Source organism: Saccopteryx leptura, chromosome 12, assembly GCF_036850995.1.
Source record: "Saccopteryx leptura isolate mSacLep1 chromosome 12, mSacLep1_pri_phased_curated, whole genome shotgun sequence".
Taxonomy (NCBI): domain Eukaryota; kingdom Metazoa; phylum Chordata; class Mammalia; order Chiroptera; family Emballonuridae; genus Saccopteryx; species Saccopteryx leptura.
In genome coordinates this window covers 24,375,914-24,403,770 of record NC_089514.1, presented here as the reverse complement: position 1 = coordinate 24,403,770, position 27,857 = coordinate 24,375,914, and the positions used below count along the sequence as shown (strand labels likewise).

Sequence of the window (27,857 nt, the reverse complement as noted above, 5' to 3'; positions counted from 1 at the left end):
ATATGAACAACACAAAAAACATATGAAAAAGTATTCCAACATCTTCACTCAACAGAAAAATGCAAAGAACACCGCATGAGATTTTCACTATACCAGAATGGCTAAACTGCAAAAGATTGGCTTCAAGATTGAAGACCTAAAGCTACAGGAATTTGTATCAATGCAACTGAGGTTATAAACTGATACACTTTGAAACACCTTTGGCAGTAGCTAATAAGGCTCAACATAAATCTACCCTGTGTCTAATAATACTCTCTTAGGTATATATTTATATATATTCAAGAGAAAGGATTGCATATGCCCACCAAAAGACATATATATGAATGATCAAAGCAGCTTTATTCATAGCAGCAAAAACTGAAAAAATTCAAATGTCCATTAGCAGGTAATGGATGAAGAAATTGTGGCATAGTCATACAATGAAATACTATGCAGTAAAAACAAGGAACAAACTACTAACACATGCAGAAACATAGATGGTCACACAGTTGTGAGTAAAAGAAGCCAAGTACATAAGAATATGTTGTACTGGATATGAATTTCAAGATCAGACCAAACTGACAGTGGAAGAATGCCTTTCTGCTGGTAGATGAGGGAATGTTACTGCCTGAGAAAGGGCACTAGTAACCAGCTATGGTACTGGAAACATTTTATATCTTGCTCTGTGTGGTGGTTATTTGACCCCATACATCTGCAGAATTCACCAAGCTGTACATCTAAGATTTTTGCATTATAATAAGTGCATATCCACTAAAAGCTTAAAAAATGTAAGGGCGTCAACCAATGGTATACAAATTAAAATACTTGAACAGATCTGGCTTCCTGTTTCAGCAGACATTGGAGAATGTGTTTCGATGTCATAGGATAAATAGTTCCACATGAGTGAGGGAAGGAATGACAAGTTTGGGGCCCCATCAGGAGTAGTTGCTAGCACGACAGTAACCTCCTATCAAAACATCCACTGGTATCAAACTAGAAGCAAAAGGTGAATTCCATCCTAGTGGCTACACTGTCTGCCCGGAGCTTTAGGGCCTTCCGATGGACTCCACGTACTTCCTAAACTGACTTTAGAAGAAAAGACATAAGGATTTCCAAACTGCTATCAGAGGCAAGTTGATCCCTAAACTCAGGATCTTCTCCCAATCTGGCCAAAAATCTAATTACTTGGGCAACGCTTGAAAACAACACAGATTCCTAGACCCCCGGTGCTATAGGTTGAATTGTGTCCCACACAAAAATTCATATATTGAAGTCCTAACCCCAGTACCTCATGTGTGCCCTTATGTGGTAGACTAATTAAGATGTCATTAGGGTGGGATCTATTCCAATGTGTCTAATGCCGTTATAAAAAGGAGGAATGAGGATACGGAGACACTCTCAGGAGAATGCCACGTGAAGATGAAGGCAGAGATCACAGAGATGCTGCTACAAACCAAGGAGGGCTGAAGGATTGCCGGCAAACCCCCGGAAGTTAGAAGAATGGTAGAGAAGAGATTCTCTCTCACAGCGTGCAGAACGCTGCCCACACCTTCACCTCAGACTTCTAGCCTCCAGAACACTGAGACAATAAGTCTCTGCTGTTTTAAGCCAACCAGTGTGTGGTAACTGATATATATAAACACACTACTCCCAGAAACTCTGACTCCTTAAGGCTGGGATATATATCAGGACTCTCTCCTTTACACAATTTCTAAGGTGAATTTCAAATCCATTCAAATCCATTTTGACTCTTTGCACCACTTGGATCCAGTGTGAGCGGCACTGAAATGGGTTCGGTACTTTAAAAAGCTTAATCAGAAATAAAAACCAACAATGTCTTCCTTTTCGTCAGATGCCAACACTCAAGAATTCTCACAGGTTCCCCACTTCCAGAAGATGAGGGCTCCCCCAACCCCTTCTCCCTAACACAGTCAACGTGTGTGGGCCTCTTTATCATGATGGGCCTGTGATTTTCTTTTTCTAATCATAAGCCAAATAAGTAATCCAATGAATTTGAGTTGGCTGGGATTTTCTTTTCTTTTCTTTTTTTAATTGCTTTGTGTGAGGAAAACAAGGAGAAGCCACCCTAAAGATCTTCCACATTTTGCCCAAGGACCACGCGCTCCTTCATTTTCTTCCCTCTCACTTTCCTGCTTCCTGGAGACTCAGGATCACCAAAGTAACTTATTTATTCTTAAATACGGGGAGTCCCGGCCCGAGAGGGCTGAGCGGAGAACGTGTTGGGTATCTCAGCGCAGAGCTGAGCGTCTGCTAACAGGCAGTTTTCCAGCTCACTGGCACCGGCACCAGGGAAGGCAGCACATTCATTTTGTGCAATTTGCTTTACCTTCCCACATGGAGTTGGTGCATGTAAAAGGCTGTTAAGTACTAAATTATTCCTTATCAAATCACCATCATCTGGAGTCATGATCAACACTAATTAAATTACTTTCGCTGAACACGGCTCCAGCCTGCTTGCCGGGGCTGCGAGACATTTCATTTCGCTTACTGTACCGGCCTCGCTGGGTCTGGAACAGAGGGAGAGCTCCCGGCATCTGCATTGTTTGTAGTTTTAATTAAAGTGCATCCTTCCTTCTGCAAGTGTATCAAATCAAGTCAGTTAACTCCTTCATTTCATTTACAAAGAAGTGATGGTTGGAAATGACATTACACTCGGTCTTGATCCCAGACTTTAGACTGTTCAGGTAATTTGTCTAGGACATCTGCAGCCTTCCCAAGGCCATTCCTCCAGCACCTTTCCACACAAACCTGCATGACCCACGACTGCTCTGGACAGTCAGCTGTCAGGAGGAGAAACGGAAAGAACCCTGGAGAGATGCATCTTGCATTTTTTTCTTTGATGGGGGCTTGACCTTTAAAACCACATCTTAAGGCTGACTAATGATGGCCGAGTTCTTCTCATGGTTAAGTTTAAGGGCTCCAAAATACCAACCAGCACTTTAAAAAATGCACTTCCAAAATAAACTTAAACCACCTATTCAAAAATGTGCTTGGGGTCGTCGTAAACTATTTGTTAAATTAGTAATTGTTTTGGTATTAGATTTATGAACCACGAGACATCATCTTGCTTCTATTTTTCCACTGACATTTCGGAAGGAAGGCACAAGCCTGTGCTGGTTCTACTGGAGCATAGATGTGCCCTGGGCTTTCCAGATGCAGTAAAACTGGCATAGGAGCACATCTTTGGTTGAGGGTAGACACATAATAAATCACATTTAAACACCTAAAAGATAGATGAAAATAATGAACTTTAAAATTTGCTCTTAGTAACTTCCTAAACAATTATGACACAGGACCTTCCCCCCCCCCCCCCCCCCCCGTACCACTAAATTGAAAACAGACCATGTTTGTTGTAAATGACTGGTTTGTCTTTCGTCCAAAGAATAAACAATGAAATCTATGAATCGAGTTTTGGTTTGTATTTCTACAGTAAAGACAATGGTGACTTGTAAATTTAGAAGAGACAGTATGTTTAACTGTAGGTGCTGACTTCCTGAACAGTGGTTGTGCTTGGAATTGTGATAGAAGCAGTGGCTATAATGCTTAAAAAAAATACCCTCAAATTTACATAGTATTATAATCTTCACCTATTGTATTTGATTCTCATTATTCAAGACAAGAAGGATATTTATTTTCATCTCCCCATTTTGCAAACATTTTTAAAGCATAAAGAAGCTAGGCTTATGGTAAACTAAAGATCTAGAACTAACTTGTAATAGATGAAGAATTATAGTGCTCGCTGCAATTCTTGAACCCTTGAGCATGTTAATTCAAATTTTTATATTTAGAAGAAACACCCTTATATTGAATACTTTCATGAATGAGCACCACTAACACATTGTATTAGATGTTTCTTTATCATTCATTTCTTCTTTAATTTATGGCCCAGATACTATGCCAGCTGCTGGGGGAGGGGAGGAGGTAAATACGGAGCTATAGAGAAAAGATGAAAAAATACATACTTACCATCAAGAGCTCATAGAAGTCCAATTAGAGCTGTACTTAGTTTTATTGGGTTGTTTTTTTTTAAATTTTTTCTAATAAAGATACTGGCAAGTCTTCTTAAAGTTTGATTAATTTGGATGTATGCGATGCGTATTTCTGTATACATGACCTTAATAATATATTCTTGGCACTTGCATCTAAATGAAAACAACTTCTCAGAGCATTTGTGCTTGCTTTTAGGCATTCTGCCTTCTCTCAATTTATTACTGTGACCAAAGGCATTTAAAAATTCACACCACTCATATTCTACTGAAGGAAAAATGTTGCTAGCTGTCCAGCATCTAAAGTTTTCCCTAGACTCTGGTAACCAAAATGTCATCAGTGATGGGCCCCCTTCTGTATGTGGACAGTGAATGTAAATATACTGATTTAGTTGTCATGGAGTTGACCTTTGATTCTGCTTTCCTCTCAACTCATCATAAAATTGAAATAGAGTCGCAATTTGTGTGAGTACAAAACAATTACCCAGGGCTGAGAAAACATAGCACATTTTTAATTACTTCTCTAAACAGAACCAGGTCTTTGAATCAAATCTGTACATTTTTAAAGCAAAACTAGCTAGAAATACAGAGCCTTGATGGCTGTTTCCTGATTTTAATGTTGAGATTTCTTGTCTGCTCAAAAAATTCTGTTTTAGAATAACCTATTTTATAAATGTTCTAGAATGGTGGTTGATAAATTAGCCTGTGAACCAAATCCGGCTTCCCACTCTTTTAGCAAATGAAGCTTTATTGGAACACTGTCCCACCGTTTGTTTAAGGGTAGTCTCAGGCTTAAGGATAGTCTTAGGGCTACTTTGAATATCAGTTGAAGAGTATGTAGGACAGAAACCCTATGACCAGTGCTGGTCAACCTGGTCCCTACCGCGCAACCAAACAGCACTGCGATTGGCCCACCATGAAAGATAGACCGCCCACTAGTGGGCGGTAGGGACCAGGTTGACCAGCACTGCAAAAGTGGGCGGTTTTTATAAAAAGTTTGATGACCCCTGTATGATGGTCTAGAATGAAAAAGGAAAAAGAGAACACTTAAGTAGAAGAATGGGATAGTGATATCTGCTAATGACAGAGTCCAGCTAAATTGGTGAACAAAGGACATTCAATTTTGCTTTTTTTTTATTAACTATGACTCTCAAAATTTAGAGTACAGCCTTCTGTAGTCAATTTATGGGGATATACACAAACAACATGATGCAAAACAGACACAATATTGAGGCTCTAAAACTCAACAAATTTATGTGCTTTGAAAATTTTCAAGGCATTTACTTAGACCATGGTTATGTATAATGTGGAGAATTTTTTACACTTGTCTACAAAACACAACTGAGAAAGTCAAAACAAATCATTCTGTGGACACTGAAGTGCTTGTAAAAATTTTTTCACTTGGCTGTAGCAGTGAATTTTTTTTAAAAAAAAAATCTCTATAAAAGGGTAAAAAAGTAAATGGTGTACATAAATTAGATTATTTAAGACCAGGTACAAGCATGGCATGAAAAATGCATGCAGCCTTTTAGACAAACACATGTAGTTAGGAATCCACTCACTAGATGAAAAGCATTCACTTAAAGTTACTATCATTTCCATTTCAGGTGATAGATGGGTAGCAATGACCTCAATTAGTGCTCTGTTAAATTCCAGAAGCAAAGGGGAAGGCGTGTGTACAAATAAAGACACCAGTGTCACAGCCTTTCCAGAGCCATACAGGCAAGCAGCGCCATTGCTGCTGCCTCTCACCCTCTCAAAGGCTCTTTCCAGCGCGTTTACCTCCTCCAAGCCCTCCCCACCCCCTCTGTGCACACACACCACTCACAAGCACACACCCAACATCCATTACTAAGGGGCCTAATCTCAGCTATCAGCAGAGTGCCTTTATGGGGCCATTAAACCATTTCTCTTGTTTACAGTGCCCGAAGAAAGATGTGAATTATGTCTGTGACAAAACAAGCGATAACATTTCTAAACGGCTATCAAAATGCAAACCAAAATGCATTTAAGGACAGAGACCCTGATTCAAGTTTTCACGACTTTCCATTATTTGAAAGCATCTGGAAAAACAATCACCTATATTTCCCAGACAAATTTAGACCAAGGCACAGCAAGCTGATATTTATTTTTCTTTTCTTAAATAATATTCTTTTAAGTAGAGCAGTTCTAATATAGACGATACAATGTGTTTAAAGGAGTATCATCAGTTGGGGCTAAATCCCATCCCTAGTTCGCCCTTTGATGTTATTTTGGCAACACTATTTAGTAGTAGAACAAACGCAAAGCAAGGGAGACTCTCGCCCCTTATGAAGCTTGGAAATTTTTAATCGAAGAGAACATTAGATATGGACAAGTTTCAGGGTTTGAGCTAGTGTTTGTACTCAGAAAGCTTTCTACGAAAGGAATCAAAAGTGGAAGCCCGGAGGGTAAAAAGAAAAGAAAAGCTACTGGTATTAGAGGAAAGCAGAGTCATCAACATGCCCCTAACTTGAAAGTAAATACTCAGTATCTAAGGAACTTCCTGGGCAGTTTGGAAACCAAAACTGAGTTTGGGAGAAATCAGGCATTTCTCAGAAAAGGATATCAATTCTTTATCCCTAATACCAAATTCCTATCAGTAACAGCAACTGCACACTCTTGCAGGGACCCCTGATCAGCCAGCCTTGCCAGGGGCAGACCTGAATAAAGGAAGGAATGCAGTTTGAACGGCTTCCAGGGGTGGTCCTGCACCGGCACAGCCCCATCCAGAATCGATGTCTACAGACTTGGAAACTAGTGCTGAGGACACAGCAGGAAATCAAGCCAGGAGTCCTTCTAGCCTACAGGGGAAAGCCTTTCGATTTCTGTGACAGCCTCCCCAGACAGTGATTTCTTTTTTTTTTATTTTCCTGAAGCTGGAAACAGGGAGAGACAGACAGACTCCCGCATGTGCCCGACCGGGATCCACCCGGCACGCCCACCAGGGGCGACGCTCTGCCCACCAGGGGGCGATGCTCTGCCCATCCTGGGCGTCGCCATGTTGCGACCAGAGCCACTCTAGCGCCTGGGGCAGAGGCCAAGGAGCCATCCCCAGCACCCCGGCCATCTTTGCTCCAATGGAGCCTTGGCTGCGGGAGGGGAAGAGAGAGACAGAGAGGAAGGGGGGGGGGGTGGAGAAGCAAATGGACGCTTCTCCTATGTGCCCTGGCCGGGAATCGAACCCGGGTCCCCCGCACGCCAGGCCGATGCTCCACCGCTGAGCCCACCGGCCAGGGCCCAGACAGTGATTTCTTAAAAGTACACTCAATAATTCAACTTTCTCTACACTACAGAGTACCATTATGCCACCAGGAGAACAATCTGTAGGGAAACGCACCTTGACAGAAGGAAGAAGTAAGTAGTGTGGTCTGGTAGAAGGAGCACTGGATTGGGAGTGAATTAATCTGTACCTAGTACCTACCGCACCTTCAACTAGCTGTGTGACCATGGGCAAACTGGGCAACCTCTCTGGGCGTGGCTTCCATCCCTAATTTACCAAATCAAGGCACTGGACTAAGCAAGCTTTCCTTGTACCTCTAAAATTTAATGCCTGGGTATAAGTACCTACTTACTGATGTCAGAGAAGAGAAAAATGGAGAGATCTGATAAAAGAATTTAGAAGGCATAAATCTGAGGCCATTCAGAGTTCTACACATAACAACAATGGAGGACATTCTTGCATTTTAGCAAACAACGGACACTGAAATTCAAAATAATGAGCCTTAATTGTCATAAAAAAAAGGCAAAATCAGGTATAATCTACTATATTCAAGGAGGGAGGGTACATAATGCCCATTAGGAAGGTGTAAGCAATATGGTTAACATTTAAAAACACTTGGGGCTCTCAAAGGTGTTTCACGGACCACCTACGTTCCAGTCGATGTCAGAAAGTAATGTTATTTATATTCATAAACCAAAAAGCAGAATCAAAGAGAGTGATTTTCCTAATTTTAAAAGCATCACAAGGACCATTAACTGAAAAATAAAGAAACCAAGTCCAGAATGTGTTGATCCATTCCTCTGAATTGTAAAACCCAGTGCCACTCTCATTGGACATCGGCAGCAGTGGTACTAAACAGTCCTCATCTTCACAGTCTAACTGCCGGGAGAAAGTGCCCGGGAGGACACCGGCGCTTCCCTCCGGAAAAGGCTAAGACGAGGGAAGGAAAGGCCTAATGTAGGAACAATCCAGATCTAATCAGTTTTGCATTTTGCACTGGCTCCGAATCAGATCTTCCTACCCCTATTGGTCCAGTAGATGGAAAGCAGCACGACGCTATTTTTTTGGAAACGAATTTCGTACAGTGAGCCCAAACATACAGCACTTCACATCCAACTGGCAGGAACAGAACACGAGCGAGCCACAGCTATGTGAAAAACAGACCTCATCAACTGCAATGAAGTTCTGAGCCAAGATGCCCACCCAAACCCTCACCTCTCAAAACCTGCTCTACTTAATAAATTACCTCATTGGGACTTGTAGAAATACGGAGGACACCTCTTCTGCAGAAATTATTTCACTTTGCTTTCATAGAAATGCTCCTTGCAGCCTTATCAAAGTTACAAAACTAAATATTTCTTCTTTGCCTCCTAGTTCTGTAATTTCTTTTAAATAATGGCCAACACCCTTTGGAGAAGACTTTGTAGTAACTATTATTTCTAGCTGAGGAGGGGCTGGAAGATCTCATCACTCCCTGGTGTTTCTCAGTCTAGCACAGTGGTAGTCAACCTGGTCCCTACCGCCCAGGAAATTCCAGCTTTCATGGTGGGTGGTAGCGGAGCAACCAAAGTATAAATAAAAAGATAGATTTAACTATAGTAAGTTGTTTTATAAAGACTTATTCTGCCAAACTTAGCAAAAATCTGACATAAAGTACTTGGTAAGTAATTATTATTATATGCTTTAACTTGCTGTAACTCTGCTTTATAAATTTTATAAAGTTACTTACCTACTTTATAAATCACCATTACTGTGGAACCCCAGTGGGCGGTTAGAAAATTTTACTTCTAACAGAGATACAAAAGTGGGCAGTAGGTATAAAAAGGTTGACTACCCCTGGTCTAGCACAAAGAAATTCTGAGGAATGCCATGACAGATGGTTCCTGTAGAATCCGCAGCCACCAAGGGGCTAAGTCATTGCTACTGTATAACCATGAAGACAGGTCCCTCCTCAGTCAGAAGGTGTACGAAGGTGGGCTTCTCTCGTCATGCATCCCCTGCCTCCTCCAACTCTCCAGAACAAAGCCCAGAGTTCTCTCCCTGTATACCTTCTGTAGCGATCTCTAAGAAATGATTCAGCAAAAATGGGATAGAAATATGACTTGAAATCCACTGATACGAAAAAGAAGGCTGATAATAGGTAACAGAGAAGAATCAATGCAGGTTGGAGCTTATCAACATATTTTACTTTTAAGTAATTAATGATAAATGTGATCTTGAATTTACCTTCTTTATTGAATCACAAACACAAGAGTTCCATCCTACAGTTTTATATTAACTACTCTACAGACCACAGTAACAGAAAAAATGAAGTTGAGATAATATTTCATTGCCAAAGACTGCCAATTACTAATACACCTGTCATCACTCGGAAAAATAATTACTAAAAGGACCAGTGGTTACTATAATGTGTAAGCAGGAACAAGTAGGTAAACAAATGTTTTTATGAAATAAAGGATAACCATTTTCTCCAGTAATTTTTTAAGTGAAATAAGTAATTAGTGATGCAACCACTTGCTTAAATAATAAAGTAATAAAGTGAATTTATTACTGTGGTCTTCAGAATTGGAGTAGTATAATTTGGAATTTAAAATTCAACTCAATGCATTAGCGTGACCTTGAAACGTCTTTAAATAAGCCCAGAGGTAAGAGAAATGGTACATGGCCTACAGAGTCAATACCACCCCCAAGACAACTAAAACTTCAAAGCTATATACCATACACCAGGGGTCCCCAAACTTTTTACACAGGGGGCCAGTTCACTGTCCCTCAGACCGTTGGAGGGCCGGACTATAAAAAAATACTATGAACAAATCCCTATGCACACTGCACATATCTTATTTTAAAGTTAAAAAAAAAAAAAAACAGGAACAAATACAATATTTAAAATAAAGAACAAGTAAATTTAAATCAACAAGCTGACCAGTATTTCAATGGGAACTATGGGCCTGCTTTTGGCTAATGAGATGGTCAATATCCGGTTCCATATTTGTCACTGTTAGCCATAACAAGTGATATGTGCTCCTCTCACTGACCACCAATGAAAGAGGTGCCCCTTCCGGAAATGCAGCGGGGGCCAGATAAATGGCCTCAGGGGGCCACATGTGGCCCACGGGCCGTAGTTTGGGGACCCCTGGAATAGAGTGTCATTAGCCCAGTGCAATGAAGTAGCAGGGTTGATCCCTGGTCAGGCCACAAATGAGAGGCAACCAATGATTACACACCTAAACTGAACAACTAAGTGGATATCAATGAGCTGATGCCTCTCTCTCTCTCTCTCTCACCAATGGAAAAATTTATATATATCCCTAAAAAGAATCTTTCCATCTTGATTTGGTGAACTTATACTGCTTGAAAAATCTTATTTTCTTTCAAGTTAGTGAATCCTGATGCTTGATTCAGAATTTCCACATACTTTTTATCCAGGCTATATGTGAAAAGAGCCTGCAATTTTCATGGCCTTACACTGACCACTTTAGCATCAAAATGGCCCCACAAATAAGTAGGAAGCACCACTTACATAGCTGAAGTACACCTGTAGCATTCTGAAGTCACTCTACTGAGGACATGTTTCAGATTAATTCAGATATTATTGGCCACTTGGCTCCTTGTTCAAAAAGACCCCAATGGTAGACAATCCAAGTTGAAAATATGTTCTTAATACCAGAGATAGAAAAGTGTGTCCCCCAAAAGAAAGCCAGCTGCCAATGCCAAAAAAATACCTTTCAGTAAACGCCAATAAAACTTTACATGCTGCCAAAATAACAAAGGAAACTTGGAAATTTTTCTGACAATAAACACTTTCTTAAAAAGAAATTATCTGTCACCTGGGCTCAATTGTTACATCTGTTAATACTAGCTAGGGTAAATCCTGAAAACATATTTTATTTAAACCAACTACTAATTCGGCACAAAATAGAATTTCTTCCCCAAAATAAATGTAAAGATTTTCTTTAAAATGGCTTGTAATGTTTAATTTAATGTACACTAGAGCAGGTTTCCATGAGAAAAATTTTACCCAAAATATTTTGCCCTTCCTGAAAAATGTTCATTTGCCCCTATCAGATTAAGAATCCACTCAAAAAGATAAGGGAGTTGCAGGAGGGGTAAAAGTAAAAAAACTAGGATTTGGGAGCTGCATTTTTTAATACCAAAATAGCCATAGAGAAGAGAAAACAAAAGTTGTCATTATGTGGAAACATTTTTAAAAGTGCACTGTTCTTCATACAGCAGATAGTATTGATATTGGCCAATATCATCTCTAGCTGTCAATTGAGCCATTTTGTCTTTTTTTTTTTTTTCTTTTATTCAGTGAGAGGAGAGGAGGCAGAGCCAGAATCCTCTGTGCGCCCCAACTGGGATCCACCCAGCAAGCCCACTAGGGAGTGATGCTCTGCCCAGCTGGGGCACTGGTACATTGCTCAGCAACCAAGTTCTTCTTAGCACCTGAGGGGAGACGATGGAGCTATTCTCAGTGCTCAGGGCTAACTTGCCCCAATGGAGCCATGGCTGCAGGAGGAGAAGAAAGATATCCAGAGGAGCGAGAGGGGGAGGAGTGGAGAAACAGGTGGGCGCTTCTGCTTGTGTGCCCCAACTGGGAATCAAACCTGGGACATCCACCTGCCAGGCCAATGCTGTACCACTGAGTCAACTGGCCAGGGCCATGCCTTACAGTTTTGATGTAAGTTCTAGCTGCTAGTTCAAAGGACATCCATTTCTTCCTTTTTTCCTATTCTAGAGGCTTCCTATTGCACTGTCCCACAAATACATGCCTGAAACTACATCCCAGGGGACAGATCATTCTGATCCTTCAGGAACCAGTCAGGCCCAGTGATCCAAGGCACCTCACCAGTTACTAAATGTGGCTCCACAGCAACAGTGTCATGGCAACATTCCAACATATATCTTTTTACTTCAACTAGCTAACTATAAATAAGGGAAAATTAGAATATCACATTAAAAATAAAATGTAGCCCTGGCCGGTTGGCTCAGTGGTAGAGTGTCGGCCTGGCATGCAGGAGTCCCAGGTTCGATTCCCAGCCAAGGCACACAGGAGAAGCGCCCATCTGCTTCTCCACCCCTCCCCCTCTCTCCTTCCTCTCTGTCTCTCTCTTCCCCTCCCACAGCCAAGGCTCCATTGGAGCAAAGTTGACCCGGGTGCTGAGGATGGCTCTGTGGCCTCTGCCTCAGGCGCTAGAATGGCTCTGGTCACAACAGAGCGACGCCCCAGATGGGCAGAGCATCGCCCCCTGGTGGGCGTGCCGGGTGGATCCCGGTCAGGCGCATGCGGGAGTCTGTCTGACTGCCTCCCCATTTCCAACTTCAGAAAAATACAAAAATAAAATAAAATAAAATAAACTGTAGAGCATAACAAGGTAGCATTGTTTTATGGGTATTATTGGAAATAGAAAACTGCAGCAGGGAGGCAATAATAGTTGAAGATTATAATTTTTTACTTCTATCTTAGGTAGAGCATTTCCTCGTAACATCAAAATACTTATGATATCATACTAATCCTCGCACAATGGCAGCCTTTATCTTGTTCATTATACGAAGATGTACCAACTGGGAAATATATGCTGCATTTGAGTTCATGTCCAGACAAATATCAATTAAATAAATATTGACATAACTAATCCTTATGGGTTTTAAAAATTTAGGATAAAATAACTAGGATGTAAAGTATATATAAGTGGATCTCTACTCTTAAGTGAGGTGGTATATTCAAACACTCCACGCATTCTTTCTTTTAAACTGTCAAAACTATATTTACTACTATGGCAATGTAACATACCTATTTAAATTTAACCTCTTGAGACCATTAGATATGAACAGCATGCCCATAGGAATGCACAGATATCATAACGTCAGCTGCAGATTACAGAATATACAGGAATAATCATTTTTCTATAACTTGGTGATCAAAGAGGATGATACACGATGAGGACAAACAGCATTCTTTCGAGCCCCTTAATAGCAACGTGGGTGTAGAGTGGATTTTGTTTTATATTTCATTTTATTTTATATTCTAAAGTATCATTTCATCCTTTAGAACACGGAGCCCCGCCAATGCATCTGCTCCAACTCCAGGTGGAAGGTGACTATTAGGTGCGTGTGTCAAATACTGTAGCTAGCTGATACATTCAGCAGCTTAGACTCGTGCTTAAACAAAGAAGATTAATACAGACTTCCTTTGTCAGTGAGTTCCAAGAAACTAGAAAAATAAGAAGATAAAAAGAGTCCTTTCCTCTCCCCCTTCCATGTGTGCAAACTGAAAAGATGAGCTTTGGAGAAACACATGGATGCCACCTGCAAAACAATTGTATGCTCACAAACAGAACAGGCCTGCTTGGCATGAGCCTCCTTGCCCCTTGGAAATTAATAGGAGCTTTGTAAATTGAGGGTGTGCATAGGGATAAACATTAAGTCAGATGAAGCTTGGTTCTCCTCTTCCCTTACAATGTGTGCATAAATTCTTAGCCAGTGCACATTTCTTTGGATTACATTAGATTCCACTGACATAATTATAATGTCTGATACATATGCATTATTTAGTAGGTGTCTCTTTTAAATATGGTTTACTCCAGTATGTCTGCATGCTAAACCACCTTTACCAAAAATATGGCGCGCCCTTTGTGTTCTCTCTCCACTGTCTTCCACAATAATGTGAGATCTAATCTGTCATACTCAGCAAAGTCCAGGCTGGGGCGTTTATTCTTGGGAATAAACCTCAAATACACCTGATTGACTTTTGCAGACTCACAGAATTTGACTGACTCTGACCTTTCAAACCCTCTATCACTACCAGTGCATACACCTCTATCTCCAAACACTGCCTCTGGCAGTGGGCAGACAATGCTCATGGCCACTTCAGGGCAATTGACACTCGGTCTTTATCTCATCTGACTGGCTCTCCCTTCATCAACAGGTAAACCATACAAATCTTTGAAGTGTAGGAAACACAAAGTAATGAAAATTAGGTACCAAGAAAGATTAAGTTACACTTGTCTCATCATTACTACAGCAATAACTACTTGTCACTTTGGGCAAAAAAACAAAAAACAAAAAAAAAAACAAGATAAAACTCTTTGGCCCAACCACCTTATCTTTAGCACGGAGATCTATCTCAAACAGTGGAGCACAGAAGTTAGTGTGTAAACTCCATATTCAGGTCTGCAGTTTGGTCCCATGACCGCAAACATCCCGTTTACCTATTCTGTGCCTCGATTTGCTCATCTGAGAAAAAGGAGTTAACAGTTCCGACTAAAGAAGTTTATTGTGAAGACTGGATACAAAATGTTTTAGATAAGGTGCTTAAAAAAGTACGTAGCTCACAGTGAACGTAGGCCAGTACAGCTAGTGCTCGACTTACAACCATGATTGGTTCCAACAGACCAGTCGTAACACGATTTGGTCGTAAGTTGAGTAGGCTGTATGTACAGTACTGTGAAATGATGTTATAAAAACCTTTAAGTCATATTTTATCATAATTTTCTCTCATTATTGTTATATATCATAATTTTCTTTGTTCATCTTATGCCATTAGTATCATCTCAACACCATTTCATTTCTTATTTTTACATTCGTCAGGTTTAAGTAAAACACTGCATTACCAGTACAACTGGTTTCATATTTGCAAAGACAATTTCCTCTTGGTAGACATCTTGGGAGGGGTTTGATGAAAAATATCCAAGACACAAGACACAAAACACAAATTGCTGTACCGAGTCTGGGATAACAGTTGAAATGGTGCACGCGGAGATGGTAGTGCTGCCAGACGTGGAGCAGCCATGGCTAGCGATTGTGGTCGTAAAGTCAAATGGTCGTAAGTTGCATAGGTTGTAAGTCGATCAATATTTGTATTAGTTATTAGTGTTCATTAAGGTTGGATCATTTCTAGGTTCATTTCACTTATAATTACTTCATGAGCATGGGTTTCCTTTGTTTCTTTTTTTTTTTTTTAAGTGAGAGGAGAGGAGAAGAGATAGAGAAACAGATTCCTGCATGCACCCCCGATGGGGATCCACCCAGCAACCCCTATCTGGGGCCGATGTACAAGCCAACTGAGCTACTGGCTGCGAGAGGGGAAGAGAATGAGAAAGGGAGTGGGAGGGGAAGAGGAGCAGACAGTCGCTTCTCCTGTGTGTCCTGACCAGAGACTGAACCTGCAACATCCACATGCTGGGCCAACCGTCTATCCAATGAGCAAAGCAGTCGGGGTCAAGCCCAAGTTTCTAGATCCAGCTCATGTTTCATTTTCTTCATGAAGCCATTCTCAACTCTTCCAATCTACACTGATCTCTTAATTTAAAAAAAAAAAACAGAAAACAAACTATAACTTACTGTCTGTAACTTTAAGTTGTAGTCATATATTTTTACTGTTAATATTCTAATAGTAATGGTGCTAATATTTATGAATGCTCTGACTTATTTTATTCTTGTTCCACATCTATGACATCCTTATTATGGGGAGTCCCTTGTAAACTGAGAAAATGAAAGTATTGGGTGGTTAAGTGACTTAGCAAGGTCATCCAGCTAAGAAGTAGAAGACAGGGACATGGTTCCTAACTAGCAGGAAGGCAGCCCCTGTATTCTTGGCTGCTATGGTAACTCCTCACTACTGTAGCTTACCTAGCCGCAGCACGGGTTCCTTCTTCTTCCAAACCTCCCAGTCGGCTTCTTTGAAAACACGCAATTATGTCTTTGTTTTCTACATATTTTTATGCATTAACTATATAAATACTTAAATATTTGTCCATATTTATATTGACATTATAACTATATGAGTAATTAATATAATTTTTTATTTTTATTTTTTATTCATTTTAGAGAGGAGAGGGAGAGACAGAGAAAGAGAAGGGGGGGAAGAGCTGGAAGCATCAACTCCCAAATGTGCCTTGACCAGGCAAGCCCAGAGTCTCGAACCGGCGACCTCAGCATTTCCAGGTCAATGCTTTATCCACTGTGCCACCACAGGTCAGGCCATTAATATAATTTTTAAAAGAAAGAAAAAAAAGACTCTAGGTCATCGTCTAAAGATGGTTTGGTCTGTTTATACCATTTTACAGGAAATACTTAGAACATTGTGTATAGACAACCTTCATACAAACTGGAGAAAGAACAAGGTCTTCCACAAATTTGTCATTTATATACTGCCATATCTATACTACCAGCATGTAGTAGGTAGCAGGAATGATATCACAAACCAATCATTTTCACTGGTAGGCCAATCAAATGCACTCATGTGGAATTATTGTTAACGGCATTACTGGCATTACTATATGCATTATTGGCATTACTATTCTGAAACGGTTACTATAGCTTATTGAATCCTGTGGTCTCAAAACAGTACATATATTAAATAGATATTGATAATGTCTTACTTCCATAGAGCCACTGAGTTATCAAACATTCTCCTGTGTGCCAAAATCTTGACATGAAATATCTCATTTAATCATCACTTCAATCCTTTTACTTACAAGGCTTAAAGATGTTGGATAACTAGCCCCAAGACCACAAATTGGGGAATTAATATTTGAACCTAAACATAATGGACTCCCGAGCTGACATGTTGCCTTCTAAGGTTATAGCTACTTTAAGATCTTTACCTCAGCACTAAACAATCCTGATGTTAGTAATTCATTTTTCTTTTTTTTAAGAGATGCAGCTGGAATCTACTTTTCTTAAATTTAGCATGCAGAGTCCAATTGTTGGGTCAAACATACCTGGTCTTGTATAAATAAGCTCAGCCACTGCCTACTAATTGATTCACTGGAGTAGTAGCTATTTTATAAGGATGTTCTCAGGTCATTCACAATTTAAGCAGCCAATTACTTTTAAATGAGCTTCCAGAGGCCACATCTAGAGCTGAATACAATTTCATTGCAAAGTAGTGTTACAGCAAAGGTCCTATGGATTAATTTTTATTATTTAAATAAGAGATGATCATAAAATTAGCACCCTTCTAATATAGTTCTCATCTTGATTATGCTATTTAACTAGTGAATTTTTTTTCTTCAGGCTGAGTGAACACTATAATTATTATTGCTTTGCATTGGAAAGGTTGCATCTTAATCGAAAAATCAACACTTTTTTGCCTTTCAGTGAACACATCAACTTCAAAATGAACCAAAACATTAAAGATGCAGGCAATTTTGCTAGAACCACAAATTAGGGTGTCCTTGATCAACCAAAATTCATAACCTAAACATAAGATGTTAACTGTTTCTATAACCAGGCCTGTACTTTGAATACCGGATACTTCCAGCTCAACATTCTGTTCATGAATTCTTACTGTCAAAACGACAACTGGTTTCAACAGCACTTTTGAGTGTCTTCTGACAGTACCCTGTGGATATCTACCACACTGCTTAGCAGTCAGTAGTAAAAGGATAAATTATTCTTGTCACTATTTTATAGTATGTATAGATATAGCCTTTAAGTTGACAAGTGCAGATAAAATTTTCTGAACATGGCAAAAATAAACAGAAATAACACAAAGAGTTAGGCTGATCAAAACGAATGCATTTATGATACATGATAATATAAATTATGTATTTTATATATTTCATACATATCTGTGTATATATAAAGTACGTAATAGTGCTGGACATATATATCTCACATAAACATTCACAAGTTACCCTAATACCTACATTATACAAGAATAGTGATTATCAACCTTTTTCATCTCATGGTACACATGAACTAATTACTAAAATTCTATGGCACACCAAAAAATAAATATTTTTTGCCAACATGACAAAAAAATAGGTATAATTTTGACTGATTTATAAAAATAATAATAGTAATTACCTGCCCTTTCAGCTCCAAAGTGACTTTTTTTTTTTTTTTTTGTATTTTTCTGAAGCTGGAAACGGGGAGAGACAGTCAGACAGACTCCCGCATGCGCCCAACCGGGATCCACCCGGCACGCCCACCAGGGGCGATGCTCTGCCCACCAGGGGGTGATGCTCTGCCCCTCCGGGGCATTGCTCTGCCGCAACCAGAGCCACTCTAGCGCCTGGGGCAGAGGCCAAGGAGCCATCCCCAGCGCCTGGGCCATCCTTGCTCCAATGGAGCCTCGGCTGCGGGAGGGGAAGAGAGAGACAGAGAGGAAGGAGGGGGTGGGGGGTGGAGAAGCAAATGGGCGCTTCTCCTGTGTGCCCTGGCCGGGAATCGAACCCGGGTCCCCCGCACGCCAGGCTGACGCTCTACCGCTGAGCCAACCGGCCAGGGCTCAAAGTGACTTTTTAAAAAATCAGGTGCCTATACTTATATATAAGAATTTTTGGTACCAAGAATTAACCTATCAGATGTAACCATATTATGTGACTTGACCAATATGACCTATGTTTATGGTTGAAGACAGGGCATTTACACCAAATGGCTATTGTTGTGTTTGCTATCATCAGTTTTTTATTTGACAATCTAAGTGGAAAGCAGTCAGTGCCCCTGACTAAATAGTCAGGCATTGCATGTTTTAAAATTTCTTGTGGCACACCAGTTGAAAATCGCTGTCCTAACAAAAGGTAACATTATTCCTGTTTTAAGCAGGAAGAAACTGAGGCACAATGCTCTCAATCTGCATATACGAGGTCACACATCTATACAGTAAACAGCAGAAATTTGAACTTGACTGCCCTAGGTCCAATACCTTGCTCTTACACTATATTCAGTTCCCTGAAGGAACGACATCATGTTTTTATTATATGGCTTCAGTTTCTACAGCATTAATACTATAAAATAGCATAGATAGATAGGTAGATAGATAGATAGATAGATGATAGATAGATAATTTAAAAAGTAGCTTCAGACGAAATGCCAAAAGCTACGTTTAATTAATTTCATTATAATGTTAGCAAATGTTTCTGGCCAAATTATACAATGTCCAAAGATCAAGTGTCCCAAACCAAAATTTAAAAATCTTCTTTTTTAATGTACATTGTAATGAACAATCTTCTTCAAATGTACATTTGAGAGCATTATTATTTTGTTAAGCAAACGTGCAGGACCCCTGAAGCTGAAGGCTCGTGCATACACGGAACTTAACCACCCTTCTATAATTCAAAGCATGAGGATGAAGATTTTCATAGAGCCATGGGGAACTTACAGGGTTGCCTACTCCAGCCTTGCATTCCATATGTATTATTTTGTACAATACATTCTAAATTAGAAGAACTCTATAAATAAGATTTTTTGAAGTTTTGCATATTTTCTTTATGCTAATATACAAATATATGTAAGTGAAAAGGCATGTGGAAAAATACTTCTATGGGCCCTGGCTGGTTGGCTCAGTGGTAGAGCGTCAGCCTGGCGTGCAGGAGTCCCGGGTTCGATTCCCGGCCAGGGCACATAGGAGAAGCGCCCATCTGCTTCTCCACCCCTCCCCCTCTCCTTCCTGTCTGTCTCTCTCTTCCCCTCCCGCAGCAAGGCTCCATTGGAGCAAAGATGGCCCGGGCGCTGGGGATGGCTCCTTGGCCTCTGCCCCAGGCGCTAGAGTGGTTCTGGTCGCCGCAGAGCGATGCCCCAGAGAGGCAGAGCGTCGCCCCTGGTGGGCAGAGCGTCGCCCCTGGTGGGCGTGCCGGGTGGATCCCGGTCGGGCGCATGCGGGAGTCTGTCTGTCTCTCCCTGTTTCCAGCTTCAGAAAAATATTAAAAAAAAAAAAACAAGAAAGAAAAAGAAAAATACTTCTGTGTAATTCATTCACTTGCATAGTCTTAGCATTTCAATGAATGAGTATTATTAGTTCGCACGTCTTGCTGCGATGTGGGCGAGAGAAAATGGTGCAAGCTGAGTGTTGGTTCTGCCGCTCACCACCTGTGAGGCTTTGGAAATGCCACAAACCTGTGTGAGCCTTGTCTGCCCCGCAGACAGGAGATGCGGGATGTGAAAATAAACTATGAATTCTAAATTGCTAAAGTAATATAAGGGATGAGTGTTATCGTTAATATTGTTTGTATCCTTCACTCCATAGCATGTAGTACGGTGCCTGGCACTAAGAATGTTTGCTGGCTGGCTAAGCTTATTTTTCATTATGGGGGGGGGGGAACCATTGCAGGAATTTAACCAAGCGAACAAGCTGTATTTTACCAAAATAAAGATGCCAAATCTAAAACTATTGTCCATTTAACTATAAATAAGAGGAAAGAAAAAGAGTAGATCTCTTTCCTGACTTTATAATCGCAGCATTTAGCCTATGCCACTGTTTACAGTGACTGAAATCCACATTAGGGGTTTAGGAAGCATTTTAATACCAGTCCTAACAAAACAAAACAGGTTTTAGAGAATTAGAGAAAAAGAAGTGTGCTGATGATTACCATCTGACACCAATTTTAAGTGAGAACACTTTATTTTTAATAAAATAAAGATGAAGGCATTTGTATATGTGGATCTGCTTGTGTGCACAACATACTCATAAATTCATGTGATTACCTCTAAACGTACATTTGAGGATAGGTCTGTCTATACGTTCCATAAGGACATTGTTCAATCCTTCAGAAACTGCCATTTAAAAGCCCCTGGTCAAGGCACATATGAGAAAGCAGTCAATGAACAGCTAAAGAGACTAAGGAGCTGCAACGAAAAACTGATGCTTCTCATCGCTCTCCCTTGCTGTCTGTCTGTCTGTCCCTATCTGTCCCTCTCTCTGTCTCTGTCCCCACACCCCCCCAAAAAAAGCTAAAGGCCTAAATTTCCATCTTGATCAATGGAACAGCTTTATCACAAGATGGGATGACTTAAGTTTATTGATTAGCTGATAACTCTCTAATGCACCAGCCTTTAATCTACAACAAAAGAGTGAATGAAAGTAGAGCTTTCAGAAAGAAAAACGGGGTTTGATTATCTTTGAGGAAACAAGAATGTGGAGAGACTCACGAAGGCAGAAACATCCAGGGAAAAAAACACACACACACACACACACCAAAATAACCCAGAATAATGACATCCAGTTACTTGGCTTTCCCTGCAGAACCCTGAGCTGAGACAACTGTGTCACCTGACATTCTAGGGGGAGTGCCAAGGACTAGAGAGTCATATCAAATCAACATAATAAGGCCCTTGTGCCCAGGAGGATGAAGAAAAACAACCTTGAAGAGGCAGTGCAAGTTCATTTCACAGCATGATCTGCATTTCAAAGGTAAAGCTAATGCTATTAAGGGTTTACCTCAACATTATCCGTATCTCAACAGGAATGAGTCACTTTTAACCAAGTCCAGTGGCCTTGACAGCATTTGACAGAACTTTTGCTGACTCTGTGGCTGGAAGTACATCTAAGAAGACCATCTCATAACTCAAGGTCTGTGTTGAAAAGTACAGGGGAGAAAAGTAGAGAAAGGGGGCTATGCAGTTCTCTGGCCAAACTTCATCCAGAAATGTGTACTGATTGAAAAAACTTGATCATGCTTAATATAAAAAAACTAATAGTAAGCTAAGAATTATGCAGAGAGACACTAAAATTGGTAAAGGAGATAATCAAAAGCCTGGCAAAAAAGATATTTCAAGCTGGATTCATTCCTTCCCCCAACAAATATATATTGTGCAGTGAGGAAGCCGAGTTCGAACGTACTGCTTCAGCCCTCACCAAGCAGCTCAGTTGCCTGGGTAGTCCCAATGGGCCAAGGTTGCGGGTTCCTCACTGGTCCGGGAACATACAAGAAGCAACCAGCGAATGCATAAACAAGTGGAACAAGAAAGCAATTTCTTCTTCTCCTCTCCTCTCTTTGCTTTCTCAAAGCAATAATAAAAAAAAAAAGTTTCCATCTTTAACAAGACAATGGCTGAAAAATAATATTTCTTACTCCAGTGTTACAAATAGAGATTTTTGACAAATAAAAGGTCACTAATAAATAAAAAGTATCTAAGTTCATATGACTCTTATTTGCTATTTTCCCAGCACACAAGTAATATCCTACAATCGTTCTTTTAAAATCAGAGAGTCCAATAACCTTTATGAATTTCACGTTTTCATCTTTAAAATGAGAGTTTTGACATCGTTACTCTACAATGTCTTTTCAAGCTGCAGCTTTGGGATTTCCTTGGTACTATTGTTCAGAATAGTAACTAGTAATCCACTAATATTTCTGCCACTACTAGACTATTAGTGTCCTAATAACACCAACAGATTTCCCCACCATTCCCAGTAAGAAAAGTGTGTCACGTCCGAAACATTTCTGAGGTCAAAAACTGCACTTAAAGAGCATGCAAACATACAGTGGTATAAATCTCTCAAATTCTGGATAAGTAGATAAAATCTTTGAAGCAGGGGAATGCAAGCAGTGTAGCCTAGATGGGAATTAACAGTTCCCCAATACCAAGTCCTCTCATTTTGCTTTTCTACAGCTATTAGCTCAAACAAGTTCACAAAACTTCTTTTTCAGAAAACTCCTACTTATTTTATGTCCTAGATTTTTCTGTATATAAAAATGGGAATAATACCAAGATATCTCAGAGTATTTGTGCTAGTGATTACTGAGAAATGTATTGTGGATCTCAAATAATATTTATTAGGGAGCTTGAATCTGATAACTGATACTTAGATCTAATGTTACATAAGTGCAAACAGATTTCCACTACCCCTTAAAGAAAAATGAAACATGGGAAAATAAAAACAGATATGTTTATTAGATTTCTAACAACTTACTCAACCTGCACTTGAAATTAAATTTTAAAAAGATTCTAAATATTCTATAAGCTATTTATTCAATTCAACTCAGTATTCACTGAACACCTACAACATGGGAATTATACAAGCATGAGTAGGCCACAATCATTCCTCTACAAGCCAACGGAAATAGTTTTAAAACTGAGATGTATATAAAGCTCTTATGAGAAATCATTAATTCTGACTAAAATATTCAAGGTGCAATGGGATCAGAACTGAATCTCAAAGAATGAGTATAATCTTACAAGGTAGAGTAGGTCAATATTTTGTATATGTAATGATCACTAGCGTACTTAATTTTTAAGAAGCCAAAAGACAGTCTTCTTACTCCCTCATCTCAGGAATTCAGGTGTAGGCTAATCAGGGGTGTGAACACAAACACTGATAGTCATCCACCGGGAAATTCGGTGGCCACACCTTTGAGCATTGTGCTTTTTGTGAAAATTAACGTAACACAAACCAAAACAAGAAATTTTTCTTCTCAGTAGATCAGCATGTGAATACACAATGATTCAGCACACACCCTGCCCCCTGTACAATTTTACATCCCTTGACATGGTATGAATACGACTATCAGTTACTGACTTGTGGTGGCCCAGTAGCTAAAGCATCAACTTGGAATGCTGAGGTCCCTGGTTCAAAACCCTGGGCTTGCATGACACATAAGAGGCTCAAATGTATTTGTTGTCTAAATAAACTATTAGGGTCTTACAAACCTACTTTTTATCGGACTCAAAAAATATATACAACTGTAGAAATATGTATTAATAAGTAGGTTAAACTAAAATCTCAAGTAAAATAAGAATAGTTGCACTGTTAAAATTCATTTTCACTATTTTTAATCATAAAAGTGAAGATAATGGAGCCTGACCTGTGGTGGCGCAGTGGATAAAGTGTCGACCTGGAAATGCTGAGGTCGCCGGTTCGAAACCCTGGGCTTGCCTGGTCAAGGCACATATGGGAGTTGATGCTTCCAGCTCCTCCCCCCTTCTCTCTCTGTTTCTCTCTCCTCTCTCTCCCTCTCTGTCTCTCTCTCTCCTCTCTAAAAATGAATAAATAAAAATTTTTAAAAAAGTGAAGATAATGGACATGGCTCACATTTGTAAGAAAATGAACATTCCAGTTTTGGAAACAGATATATTATTATAAAATTTCCCTACATTAAGACAAAAATAAAGGAACAATCTCAAGTCAAGCCTTTTTTCCAGGATCTAAAAATCACCAACAGGACTGTAAAGCCAAAAACTAGGAGTAACTGTGAAACAAACCTTTGAATAGTTTAACAACGAAGCATCTATAGCAAAATGAACTTCTTTGCTAAGCCTTAGATTTAAATACAATTCAAAGAAGATTGCATACAAAATGATTACACAAAATTACTTTTAAGTGTAATCAGACATTGTATAAACATCACTTTAACCCCTGATAAATCGTCAATAGTTGAGTTCTTGAATTAACATCACCCTCAGGTAATGTCAAATGAAAGTACTAATTGTTGGGGTATATAATTCATTAGATTTTAAAAAACAACCACATCAAACCAACCATTTTTACTTAGTGAGACACAGCACAAACTCTCATTAGGAGAAAATTCAATAACAGACTGAAGCAAATATGCCCTGTGCATATTAAGTACACATTCAATGTGATAAAAAAAAAGGTGAAAAGAATGACATAAAAACCCATAAAAACACTAACCATACAATCATGTCAAAGATTCAGTCTAGCTTGGAGTTTTCTTCTTTACATCTAATTTCATGAAATTTACATACTCTATGAAATAGTGGCCCCAAAAGGTACTTATTTTCATGACTACTTTGGCTTTATTTGCAAAAACCAACAAATGTTGTTTTTGCATTTTTATTCAACCACTATACAGAAGCGTATGTGTATATATATTTAAAGTACTGGAACAAAGAATATTTGGTTCTGTAAATAATTTTCCACCTTCATCCCTTACCTAATTTTCAAACAAATACTGTTTGGCTCTTAGACTGATAAGTCCAGTTACTGCATAACAACATACGCATTTAATATTGAGTAAAGTTCAACCATAGATGGCGCAGACCACTTTTCTCAAAATAATTTGTTACTAATTATAGGCAGGGTGAGTGGAAAGTATTTGTTGACATACCTCCTTTGAGCATGTTTCTGAAGTCAATTTGTAGGATAATTTGTTTTGCTAAAGGCAAAATTAAAGAAGGTAAATAAAATAGGAAAGAAAAAGTAAAAACTTAGGTTGAGATATATATAACTTTAGCTTTCAGCTATTAATAGAATAAACCCCAGTTCTGTGGGGAGGGGTGTGTCTGCTTTGCTATGTTTTCTTTAGGTTTTCACTTTAACATTAAGTCTGAATGATCTTACCTGAATGAACTAGTAAATTCAAAACTTTTCACAGGATCTACTAGAGCAGACGTCATTAAAATTAACATAATTTCTAGCTATCATATAAGTATATTTTGATTTATAATTTTTATTTCCGCACTATATGTATTTTTTTAAGTCCACCTTTAAAACGGTTCAGGAATTCACCATACTTAGAGGTTATCCTTTCTTTTTTTTTCCCCCAAGTATGGAAAAAGTTACACAGGAAATCATAACACAGCTATGTCTTGGGCCTGAGAGATTTCTTTGTCATAAGTAAATAAAGGTTAGCTGAGATGCCCAAGGTGTATGAGTTAGACTTTGTTCTCTCTTTTGAACTTGATCAATTTTGGGAGGTGATCTAAAACAAAATTTCCCGCAAGATGTCCCTTTTTCCCCCCCTCTGGGTTTCTATTTTGATTTGAAAAATGTGTGGCTTGTGAAACAATCAAGCACTACACTAAACTGTCTGTTTTGCTGAAAAGGTGGCTGCTGGATCCTGTGACAGGCCTGGGGCAGATGTGTACCACCCACGGGAGAGCAAGCAGCTCTCTGATGACAAGACTCCCTACTGGAGGCACCTGTAACAGGGTGGAGCCCCCCCCCCCCCGCAGTGCTTGATTCTAATTGGCATTGGCAAGATTCACAATTTACTAGCTGTCCTTACTAAACTAGAATTGATTCTAATCAAACGGAGACCAACAACAGCCTGCGGCGACTTTCTCATAGCTACAGGTAAGAGAAAACGTAGGAATATAGTCTTTGGAATTGCAAAATACAAATAACCCTAGCTAAGGTGACAAAAAATTAAGAAACTATATAGACATCATTTTTTTACTTCCCCGATATATTTAAATAATTAAATGACAATATATTGCTTATATAAAAATTTCAGAAAGTCTATCTATTGCATAATGAATTGTATGTATGTATAAAGAGTATCGTCCATCATACAACCTAACTGCCGAAGAGTTACAAAGACGTCTTTATTCTATGAATAAGTAAATGACAGGCTAGGCAAAACGTGTAGCCTTATGTACCATGAGAAGTCAGCATCAGAATCATCTAACAGTTCCTTAGACATACGGGGACCTAATTCCAGACCTAAAAAGTCACACTCTCACAGGACAGGGAACAAGAAGCTGCATTTCAATAAACTTTCCAAAGGATGCTTATTCACACTCAAGTGCGCGTAAGATCACTGGACTCATGTACAATTATATGACTTAATAATTTAACTTGTCAAAAATGCTTCTCTATCTGAATTGGGCACAGATAAAATCTAAAACTGATAAGTCAAGAAGTTGCAATACACACATATTATTTCATATATGGGACAATTAGGGAAAAAAGTGGCTGTTTCTAGAGAATAGGATTATATAAAATGGGGAATAATCTTACTTGTTTTTTTTTTCTTGAGTATATTGCTTTAATAAATTATTTCACCTGTAAAAAAGAAAAGAAAAAGACAAAAAACAAAGCAACAAACCAAAACAACAATAACAACATACAAAAGGACACAGAACCTTCAGGAGCTGATCACGGCTTAAATCTCAGGCATACTATCTCAGATGAGGCAGGCAGCAGACGCTTCACCCTCGAATGGATACTTTGAGTCTGACTACAGTGACATGTTTCAATATGGCTCCATTTTTTACAGTAAACAAAACACAGTTACCATTTCATGTTCTCAAATCCCAGAAATGGAATTTCTCTTTGAACACGTGCCCACCCTCTCTTAAAAATAATCAGGCCTGACCTGCGGTGGCGCAGTGGATAAAGCGTCGACCTGGAAACGCTGAGGTCGCTGGTTCGAAACCTTGGGCTTGCCTGGTCAAGGCACATATGGGAGTTGATGCTCCAGCTCCTCCCCCCCTTCTCTCTCTCTGTCTCTCCTCTCTCTCTCTCTCTCTCTCTCTGTTTCTCCCTTTCCTCTCTAAAATGAATTAAAAAAAAAAAATAGAAAAAAAAATAAAAAAAAATAATAATCAAGAGGAATAAAAGACAAACTCCTTCTGGCCTAGCATAGCCCAAAACTTAATCAGGCAAGAAAAGTTCTAATATTAGTATAGAAAAGTAAACTTTTATAAAGTACTCACATGCCCAGAAAGGAATAGAGTGGAGGAAGCTAGTTTAGTAGAAAGGCAGAAAATGAGGAAACAAATCATAGATGGAACTTTCCTCTCTGGGGCAAGTACATATTAATAAAAGAACTTATTCGGTCAGGGTCTGCATAGACGACCTGTCTGATTTCAGCTTTCTAAGGAGAAGATAAGTAACAGTAACTCCACATATTCCCCATTTCACTGTTAAAAAAAGACCCAAAGTACTATTTAAATAAAAAAAGCCTTAAAACATGAAGCATAGCAATGACTTTTATCTACCCATGTAATAGTGGCTTTAAACAGTTGGGGGCCCGCACACCAATTTGTCTTGATTATTTTCAGATGGGTCACTAGAATTGTATTACAAATTTCAGTTAAACTATTGAGCTTTGCATACTTTTTATATTTAATTTCATATATATATATCAGAATTAAGGTTATTATTTCTTTAATGGCATTATTCTCATTGGCTTGTTTTCCAGTGTTCTTTCTTG

At 39.3% G+C, this 27,857-nt stretch overlaps 1 protein-coding gene across 10 annotated transcripts in view; it reads right to left on the bottom strand.

Annotated features, from left to right (window-relative positions):
* Window positions 1–27,857, bottom strand: part of ETV1 (ETS variant transcription factor 1) — a 98,781-nt gene that overhangs the window by 51,729 nt on the left and 19,195 nt on the right. The window lies entirely within an intron of this gene.